This window comes from Myxine glutinosa, chromosome 9 (genome assembly GCF_964187855.1).
Source record: "Myxine glutinosa chromosome 9, kmMyxGlut1.1, whole genome shotgun sequence".
NCBI classification, from domain to species: domain Eukaryota; kingdom Metazoa; phylum Chordata; class Myxini; order Myxiniformes; family Myxinidae; genus Myxine; species Myxine glutinosa.
This window is the reverse complement of record NC_136269.1, coordinates 122,708,885-122,718,972: the sequence shown is the minus strand read 5'-3', so window position 1 is coordinate 122,718,972 and position 10,088 is coordinate 122,708,885. Positions and strand designations below refer to the sequence as shown.

Below are 10,088 nucleotides of genomic sequence, written 5' to 3'. Positions count from 1 at the left end.
ATATATATCTATATACATGCATGCATGCATACATATATATATATATATATATATATATATATATATATATATATATATATATATATATATATATATATATATATATATACATACATACATACATACAGTGTGCGATTCCGCATTGGCACAACATTTCGTATGACACATTTGTAAAGCTCAAACCAGGAAAGTAGCATGTTTTTGTTGGTTTGTTGGTTCAATTTTTCAAATGTAATTTTCAATTTTTAATTTTTTCAATTGTCTATTTTTTTTTTTTTTTTCAATTTTTTCAAATGTATAATTTTCCCCAATTTTTTCATTTAATTTCCAAAATGTTTATTTCATCTCCTGGAGGTTAGCTGGTGTAATCTTATCATTAGCATGCTATATGATCATCAACATGGACCATCTTATCATCACACCCCCAGACCACACGTATCGGGAGTACATACGACATAGCGATTGTGAACACGATTATCGATCACGATTCACGACCACGATCATCACGATCATCGTGTATCGATCACGATTTGAAACACGATGGAATAATATTTACCGATATGAACAGTGATGTGGCTTTTAGTGAAATTCTAAAGATACTGTTTCGATTTTGATGATTTGCGTGTGATATGATTCAACGGATGTTCATATGAATCATTTAAAATTTAAAAAACCTTCAATTTCTGATATTTTGCCTTTTCATTTGGGCTTCCCAATTGAAGCCCCGTCCATAGGGCGGCTACCGTTGCCAGTACATATAATATCATGTATTAAATGAAAAAAATTAAACAACACATTATTATTCTTTCTTACAGGAAATTGTATCTGAGATACAATATGAAAACACTGCTTTTGCCACAACTTGGGGTGAAATGATTGACGTGTTTAAAGACTTTTTGAACAACCAAGACCCTGGTGATTCTAAAGCAATTGTCCTTTGATGATGTTTCATTTGAGGTAAGTTCAGTTGATTGAAAATAAAATAAAATTATATATGTTATAATATTAGATAAGTAATTTTTTTTTACATATATTTCAGGAATATCAAGAAAGTTCGAGGAAGAAAATGCTGGAAAATTCTTCCTCCTCATTTCTACTTCTTCAAACTTAAAAACTTTGGAAGACAGAATTGGGAGAAGAGGAAAAAATTTATGTTGGGATTTTGAATGTGGGGGTTAGGGCTGGGCTTGGGTTGGGGTTGGGGTTATATAGTATAATATTACTCACTCACACACACACACCAACAAACAAAATTGTGTGCAGAAGTTAAGCCTTGACTGAAGTGTCGAGGATTCTGTGTTTGGGATTCACAGATCGAAGAACGTCCCCCATTGCACACACACCAACAAACAAAAGTTAAGCCTTGACTGAAGTGTCAAGGATTCTGTGTTTGGGGTTCACAGATCTAAGAACGTCCCCCATTACATATATATATTTTTTAATACGTCAGCCGATGCTCCCTTCGATATAGACCTCGGACTTGGCCCTCGATTGTCTATCCAAATTTTTTATTTCATTTTCAATTTTTTATTTCATTTCCAAAAATGTTTTTTTTTTTTTCTCAATTTTTTTTATTTTTTCAATTTTCCCAGGTCCTCCTCAGTAGTGTATATATGTTGCTTCTGGGACACACTCATTTTCCCATTGACTTACATGTTAATTTTTCCCCTCCCTCATTGCCCCTAAACACCTCTATTTCTCTCACCCTGTTCTTTACGAACCTTCCAACCTTTTGACATGTTATCCTTATTCATTAGACCACTTAAACAATGGTCCTTCTGTGTGAACCTGTGATCCTTCTGACCTTATGGACCTTTTAACCTTTTACTCTTAATATCATCTGGTGAATCATCTTTGGCCCACTCAAACAACGACCCTACAAATATTTGTTTATGCGTGGGAAATAATTTAATTCTCTTGCCACTCTCTTCACCATCTAATATATTAACAAAAAATATGTTTGAGTTTGTTTCTTTATTAAGATATTTTAACTGAGCTAAGATAAAATGGTAAACCTCCCTCAATGTTCTTGTTTGAGCGCCTCCAGTGCCACATACCATTTTTAAATTAAAGTATATATTTTCCTGACAACCATCAAAGTTTTCCGTCCACTCAAAAATATTTCCATCTTTTTTACCCAATTCACCGGTATTTAAATTAATTCTCTTATTTGTTTTGTAAATTTTTTTACCAGTTGTCTTTTCAATTATACCTATTTGATATTTTTCACATTCGTTATGTTTACCATTTATATACCAAGGTTGATTACACCTCCACTCTTTAGTCTGGTTGGTACTTGGTTCTATCATTTATATAATAGTAAAAAGGTGGCGGTAGCCCATTAAAATCCCTAACCCCCCTTTTTAACTTATCACTTATATACTTATATAACCATAAGGGAGACTATCAATTCCATTTTCTAAAATAAACCTCTTATCATCAAAAGCCCCCAATGCTTTCTTATTCACCTCTTCTGAATATAATTTATGTTTATAACTTCTTATTCCATTAATCTTTCTAAACTCTTCTTTCTTTGTTGTTAAACAGTTATAATAATCCTTAAAGTTTATTGTTTCTTTAATGACATTTTTCTTTATGCCTTTTAACTTCTTATCAGTTTTTTCAACGTTATTCACAATGTATTTATAAGCATAAGCCTTAGACCTCAATCCCACAAATTCACTCATGACATTTCCTCCTAATTCATCCTTGAACTTTACAATCACCTTTTTATTTTTAGAAGAGAACAACTCACTCTCTGGACTGTAATTACTAGTGTCATAGATATTAATGTCCTTTTTCATGTCTGAATAAACATCATCAGTATTAATTTGCAAAATAAAACTATCTGTATCCATATAAAGTAGATTAACATCATTTTGATATTTCTTCCTCCAAGTTATTATAAAAGTAATCATACATTAATGACTTTGATAAATCAAGAATTGATGTTCCAATATAACTAGGTTTGTTCATTTCAATACTCTCTTTAATCAAATGGATCGCACAAAAGTTCTCAGTAAAGACCTCAGCTCTAGTAAAACTCGGTCTATTAATTAATTTTGATGCTTGTTCCCAAGATGTTGATAGTCTGATATTTTGTCTTTTCCTCACATTCTCCATGGTCTTACCAAAGACCGCATTATTCATCAATTTATAAAAGTCTTTCTCAAAATCTGTTTTTGACTCTGTTCTTCTTTGTGTATTAAAATCAATGTACCCCTTCAACCAATGACTTTGATTGAACTTTAGAACCCTATGGATCTTCTCTACTCTTAGACCTTTTGATAAATATTGTCGCAAATTTCTTTGGTGTAGAACATAATTTTTCTTGTTATATAATGTAGTAAGTAATTTTTCTGTTGATTCACCTATATTAAATGATTGTTGATAATCACTTAACCACTCCTTCTTTGGACTTTCCTTTTCACAAGCAAATGGGAGATCTTTGTGTAGGTTATGAAGTTCCTCTGGATATTTCAAATCGACCTCAAAATAATAACCAACCTTTGAATCATCCTATTCTTTTTGTGTAGAGATACATACATCTTGTAAAACCTTTTTGTAATCTTTTTCCTTTACCCATCTAAGTTTTCCATAAGGAAGAGCCTGAGACATTGCCCAGCCATACAGGTTGTTCGCATCATAATACATCAAGTAGGAGCTCTCTACCGATGGATCATAATTTGGAATGTACTTGTTATTTGCTTTAGCATATCTCTTTGAACAGACTTGTGAAATTCCTCCTCTCTTTGCCTTTTCAATCATCAAAAGCATATCAACATCGGTTATCAAATCCAAAGCTTGTTTTGTCATTTTTAACATCGCGCTCCAAGCCAATCCAGGAGCAGTGTAATAGTGAGCAGGATCCAATCCATATCCAGAATGACAGATTGTTCTGAAAGCCTCAAACACATCAGCCAACAAAAGCACATCAGTTTTGAGGTACAAATCGTGATACTCACCAAGATTCTTAATGTTATATTTTTTCCAAACATTTTGTGCGTGTACATAATCTTTATCAGATATATGACTATTATTTAATTTGTTATAGAAATTTTCTTTTAAAGGAAGTTGTGTTTCATTGAATCTCTCAAATGAGTCCATATAGTCATAGGGGTAAATTCCCTTTTGTGTTAGAAAATCTTTATCTAAAAAATACTCTGAAAGACATGGAAACTCTTTTAGATTTTGAACCAAGTTAGCCAATGGACTTGCCATGAATTTAAATGTATCAAGAAATCTGATATGAGTAATAGGAGATGTGTGAATTGTTTTTGTGAATGAAATGTATTTCTGATCCGTGTTTGGAATTGCTGAGATACTTCCAGAAGTCTTTGAGAGTTCCTTGATAAATAGATGTGTATCATAATGAGCGTTGTTATGAAGAAAGACAGGAATGAAAGAGGGGAGTTGATAATTAATATTACAACTTTGATGAGCCAGACCTCTATATTTACCAGTGAGATGACAATGGTCTCTAACCTTTCGACCTTTACCAATTTTCTCCTCACAAATATGACAGACATTGTTTTTTATAAATTCCCTTTTTTCTTTACTTGTTAAGGACATTGTTTTATTGGTTTCTCTCATTATCTTGGTTAATCGAACAGTCTTTTTCTAGTCGTTTCACAAACTCCTCTGGGGTATTTGAGCCTCTATACATCTCTAACTTGTTATATTTATCACCAACGGATGATTTGATATAATAACAAAAACCACAAGGAGTATGTTTTTGATATTTATTTGTGTATGATTCTTTTGGATCTGGAGAAGCAGTATCAATTTTTTCTAAAATACTTTCAAAATCAGCATATATAACAAATGGATGTTTTATTGTTTTCTTTTCATTTTTGAATGTGATCTTTGAGTCTTTTTTAGGCATGTTGATTACCGTTGATTTATGTTCACCACAATAATTTGAATGTTTATCTAATCTTTCTTGTGTATGGAAGAAGTTAAGACAACGCATACAAATATATATTTTATTTGTTCTTTTACATAGTTGTGGTTTTATTAATTTTGTAATATCTTTGATGTATGTATAATGTGAATTTTCGTCTGAATTAAAATATAGAAGATTAATATGAGTTTGTTTACAATTGTCAGAAAGCTTTAAAACCTGAATGTTGTTTGTTTCTGTTAGACCATAAACATTAACTGATAAATTATTCAACTTTTCAAATTTAGGAATATCATTTAAAGTCATCGGAAACTTTAGATCTTTCGTATTTAATGTATTCTCATATTTTTTATAATGAGATACTCTTTCATCATGAAAATGTGGAGGATGTAAGTGTGCTAGAATAGACCAGAGAAAACATTTATTGTCTTTATTTTTGATATTGATAACTGCTTTTCTATTTTTGATAACACTGGGTAAATCAATGTAAGAAGAAGCTTTTAGAGGATCTGATTTAAGAATATGAATGTCTATGTAAATAATTTTTCCTATATTGAATCCACTTCCTACGATTGAATTATCCACATCTTGCTCTTGTTTAATAAGTTCATCATAGACTCCTGATGTTTTAAAATCTTGATATGAAGATATAAAGTGTGGCTCAGTTCTCATGTATGGTGTATCTATAACTCCTTCGTCCTTTGTCATTTCTAATTTTACTCCCATATAAAATTTAAGTGGTTTCATTTCTTTTAGTGTTTTTTCAATCAACGTTTGAACAGCAGGTTTAACTATTTCTACAGCATCAACTATAGACTCTGGTTCAGGAGGTTTGAAGTTAAAGACTCTTATTTTAATATGTCCTTTGAATGCACCATCAGAGTTTTTAATAGTAAACAATTTTGACAAGTGTTTGTTAGTTTTAAGATGGGCTTTAAACCCCTTCTTGAGGATGGTTGTTTTACAGACCTTACAATGTTTTGTTTTAGGTGGAAGAGGGGAAAGTTTGTTAAGAATGTTGTATGTATGTTTTGCGGTGAGAATATGTTGTTTATAATATTTTACTTCCTTCTCGCAAGTATCACAATAAACCATATTTATAGCGTGAGAAAACGTGGTGTTTTATATATATCGCTGTGCTTAAAATAAAACACTTTTGAGCTTTACAGCTCCGTTTTATATATATCGCTGTGCTTAAACTAAAACACTTTTTCACTCAGAATCATCGAAGTCATAACTATCACATGAATACTCAGAATCATACTCAGAGTCATCAATAAAGCTACTCTCATAACTATCATTTGAGCACAAACTATTAGTATCATAACTATCATCTGTGTTCAATGAAATACTATCATCACCATCGTCCGAGTTCAATGAAATACTATCATCACTATCGTCCGAGTTCGATGAAATAGTAAAATCTTCACTGCTGTAATGACTCATATTTAATTAGCAGAAAAAACCTTTCCATCTATACCAATATACTTTCTTTCATTAACGGATTCAATCTCTACATTTTTAATATCAAAAGTTATCTTTAAATAATCTCTAACTATCATAGAACGAAATGACATTTCACCAGAAATATTAACATCATTCATTTTACTTAGATCTACACCCTTTGGATTATTAAAGTAAATACAAATTTCTCCACGAGTATTGTTGATGGTCTTATCATTCTTTTTCAAAGTATCGTGGTCAATCACTTTTTCAAGCTTTGAATAAATTGCCAGGAGTAGAGGAGAAACTTTTGTTAGATTTACTTTAATGGATGTCTTTCCAGGTATAGTTAGAGCTCTTCCTTTAAATGAAATAGAGGGGCTCATGTTATTTTCCATAACTGGTTTTACCCAAAAATTTCCATATTTATCTTTGTTCAATTTAACATCTTTGACATATTTTTCTATATCTTCCACCGAAGTAGAGATTGATTGAAATTTGTCTTTTGTGCTTTGAACCATTGTATTTATTAATGAATAAACTTGCGTTTAGTTTAAGTAAAAATTTACTATATAAATATGATAAGTTCTGAAGGATATTTAGAATTTCCAGACTCTCCATATGATAAATTAGAGAATTGTCCGGCTTGTGATAGAATAGGGCTTAATAATGAGGGTTCATATAAACAATGTATTTTCTGTGATTTAATTTTAATTAATGATAATAAAAAATATAAAAAAATATATAACTCTTTTAAATTAGAACCAAAAATGAATTACTTTACAAGATTATTAAGAGAGATGAATGTTAAGTATTGTGATGATAATACACCATTTCTTTCAAGGGAAGAGACTATTTGTATTGAGGAAATGTATAAGGGTTTAATGATATTTATTATTCAAAATAATTTTAATGGAAATGTTAATACAAGATACTATATAAATAAAATAATGAATTATTTTGAAATTAAACCCGAACTCAGGATAAAATATAGAGTTTCTAAAATAGCTCAAAAAAAGTTAGATGACTTGTTTTCCAAATATATAAATGAATGATTTTTTACCCGTTTGGGAAAATAAGATAAAATTTAATAACCATAAAAACATTCCAAATTCATTGAGATGTCTAATAGTTGGTTCAAGCGGATGTGGGAAAACCTGTTTACTTTTAAAGATGCTCCTTGGTCCTAATTTTTTAGATTATGATAATTTAATAATTTTTACAAAGTCAAGTTTTCAACCCGAGTATCAACTACTCTCACAGGGTTTTAATGCGGGTCTTAAAAAGGAAGACATTATCAGTTTATTTAAACTTCAAAACAAACTAAATGATTATAATATTGAAGATATAATACAATTATTTTGTGATACACAGAAATCAAAATCGAAACCAAAACCCATAACTTGTATTCTCAGTGATAATACGGATGATATACCTTCACCTCAAGATTTAGATAAATCAAAAAAGAACCTCGTCATCTTTGATGATTGTGTTAATGAGAGAAACCAAACAGTAATGGATAGCTACTATACAAGAGGGAGACATTCTTCTTGTAATTGTATATATCTTAGTCAATCATATTTTCAACTCCCTCGACGCTCAATAAGAAACAATGCCAATACTTTTATTTTATTTAAGTTAAATTCAATAGATGTAAATAATTTTTGGAGAGATAATTGCTCTACGTTATGTAGTAAAAAAGAATTTGAAAATTATATGAAACACACGATTGAAAAATATAAATATATTGTTGTGAAACAAGATGAGATATTAAAGGATGTATTTTTATTTTAAACATAATTACATATATAAATGACAACAATTATTATTAACCTTGTGGGTAAATCTGCTTCTGGAAAGAACTTTCATAAATCTAAACTCTTGAATAGTAAAAATGAAAAGATTGTAAGTTTTTTTTAAAAACACCCTATGATTCGTTTTGTGAGTACTACAACCAGAGCAAAGCGACCAGGAGAAGTAGAAGGGAAAGATTATTACTACATTTCAATGGAGGAACATATGCGATTGAGGAACGAAGGTCAAATATTTGAGGAGGTCTCTCTTGGTTCTACAAAATATTCACATTGTAAGAGTGAGTTAAATAAAGTAAAATCTAATGGTCTTGGGATTTTAGAAACTAATCCTGAAGGAATGAGACAAATTATTAAACAATTGTGTGGTGATGGAGTTAAGATTTTATCATTCGGTTTTGATATCGATGAGGAGACTCAACGCAAACGTATGAAAAGCAGAGATACAAGTATTAGTGAAGAAGAAATAACAACTCGTATTAATACCAATAAATAATTTGATGAAATATTTAAAGAAAAGGATTTATTTCAACACATTTACTATAATGACAAAGAAAAGGAAAATTTTCCCATTGACCTTTACAATTCATTAAATGATATTTTTCAATAAATAAATACAGAAAATGAATACCGAAGAAAGAGTAAGAAAGTTTAAAGAACATCAAGAGTTGGTTTCAAAAGTTGTAAAGCAACAGGAAGAGATAAAGAAGAAACGGAGACAGAAACTAACTGGTGAAGAAGCCTTTGAAAGAAAACAAGAGAAATTTTTTAAACCGCTTTTAAAAACTCAACACCCTACAGTTCCCACGGTAGAATTTACTCCGAAAAAACTTCAAATGCTCAAAGATTTTAGTCAGATAACAAAACAAGAACTTGGAAAATTAGAATATAATGATGAAGAATTATTTCAGAAACTTGAGGAGGTAAATCAACCCCCTAATTATGTAGTGGAAGCTCTTCAAAACAATGAATATTTGGCAGATTCAAAAACCAGAGCAGGTCTCATTCCAACAGAAGAACCAGCAGTGTTCCATCTTGTGGAAGAAAAGGTATTGATATTTAATGATGAATTGATGTTCTTGAGTTCTACTCAACCAAATGTTAAATTAACTCCAAGATTAATGTTTCTTCTAACAAACCCCGGATTCAGCGGTTCAAAATATTTTGAGGAACCACTTGATATGGAAAGAGAGGAAGATAGGGTATATATTGAGTTGCTAAATGCACTTGATTATGGAGTTTCTGTTGCTGGTAAAAGTAAGAAGAATGAGAAGGAGAAACATATTATTGATGCTTTAAGTAAGCTTGGTTCGGGTGTTAGTTTTCTTCCAAATGACCCATCACAATTAGTTAATAGGCTATTATTGTTGTTAGGTAGTAAGAAGACTGGAAACAACAATTGTTTTAATGAATCCTCAGCCATTTTAGATCAGTTGATGAATATGAAAATAATTAATAAATGTCAATACAAAGATATTTTATTAGATATTAAATAAGATGAGAAGCACAATTCTTAGTTTTAATTTCACAACGAGCGATTACACAGCTTCATTCCCTTACCCACTACAACTTGACCCCCTTACCTCATATGAGGCATCTTTATTGTCGATGGAAACTTATAATACCTTGTTTAATATCACAGAGAAAAACAACAAGTTTAGTTATAATCCAGGAAGTGGATATAAATCTATAACCGTTTCACCTGGAGCTTACGAGATTTCTCAAATATCTTCAGAAGTCTCTCGCCTTATGAAAGAAAAAGGTGATGAACCAAAAAATATTGTAATAGATATTCAAAAACACACTTCAAAATCAACTATTAAACTTAAAAATAATTATAAAGTTGATTTCACGATTGAAAATTCGTTTAGAGAGCTATTGGGTTTCTCTTCAAAAAAGATTGAAAATAACGGGACGTTTTACAGTGATAA

The 10,088-nt window shown here is 30.6% G+C and overlaps 1 protein-coding gene across 1 annotated transcript in view; it reads left to right on the top strand.

Moving 5' to 3' along the window:
• Nucleotides 1-5,136, top strand: part of LOC137434986 (uncharacterized) — a 98,914-nt gene extending 93,778 nt beyond the window's left edge. Inside the window, exons 8-9 of the transcript XR_013624601.1 lie at nt 816-957; nt 1,040-5,136. The gene's annotated coding sequence lies outside the window, so the exon portion shown is untranslated. The remainder of the gene's footprint in view (nt 1-815; nt 958-1,039) is intronic.
• The last annotated feature ends 4,952 nt before the right edge of the window (nt 5,137-10,088 follow it).